We start from the raw sequence: 868 nt of genomic DNA on the forward strand, positions 1-868 counted from the left end.
TCTGTGTGGGGTAAACTTCTTAGATAAATGCAACTGACAACTTCTGCAGAAGGATTAATTTTTGTATTAACAAGGTTATACTTCTACTCTGTACTGTTGCCCTATGAGACTGCTACCTTTCAGTTAAGGTCACCATAGAAACAGAAAATAGGTTTACATTCACCTGACTTGCATAAAATGTTAATAGGCCCCAAGGCCAGAAGATAATGTACAAGACCCTCATAAACAAAGAAGTATGCAGAAAACACCCTGGTTTCGTGAAGAACAAGCTGATGTAATGTCAAACTATCTTCCCCTTAGAAATGTACTAACTGGGACTTCCCTGGTGGTCCAGTGGCTAAGACTCTGCACTCCCAATGCAGGGGGCCCGGGTTCGATCCCTGATCAGGGAACTAGGATCCCACATGCCCCAACTAAGGGTCCCCATGTGAGAACAAAGATCAAAGGTCCTGCGTGCTGCAACTAAAGAAATGAATAAATATTAAAAAAAAAAAAAAGAAAGAAAGAAATGTACTAACTTAGGGTATAAAAGCTACAGTAAAAAATAAAGCATTGCCAGACCCTGCCAGACTCTGCTGCACCCCTCATCTGGTCACTCTCTCTCTCTCTCTCTCTCTCTCTCTCTCTCTCTCCCTCGAAGACTTGGCCCTATCAAGGCTAGTCTCACGTGTCTTCTCTCTCGCCGACGCCGTTCATCCTGAGGGTACTCCCTTGATCCTGCCAAGGCTGGACCCTGGCAATCTTTTGACACCGTTTACACATTTTGATTTTGAACAATTCATGCATTACCAATACTGAAATATTTTTTTAAAAACCTGTACATCTGGAAATTTAAAAATACTTCTAAATAACACCTGCATTAAATACA

The 868-nt window shown here is 41.7% G+C and overlaps 1 non-coding gene across 1 annotated transcript; it reads left to right on the plus strand.

The window, feature by feature from the left end:
• The first annotated feature begins 319 nt into the window (after window positions 1–319).
• TRNAG-CCC (transfer RNA glycine (anticodon CCC)) lies at window positions 320–392 on the plus strand. The gene has a single exon. It is a non-coding gene; the product is annotated as a tRNA-Gly (tRNA).
• The last annotated feature ends 476 nt before the right edge of the window (window positions 393–868 follow it).

The sequence above is a fragment of the Odocoileus virginianus genome, chromosome 2 (genome assembly GCF_023699985.2).
Source record: "Odocoileus virginianus isolate 20LAN1187 ecotype Illinois chromosome 2, Ovbor_1.2, whole genome shotgun sequence".
NCBI classification, from domain to species: domain Eukaryota; kingdom Metazoa; phylum Chordata; class Mammalia; order Artiodactyla; family Cervidae; genus Odocoileus; species Odocoileus virginianus.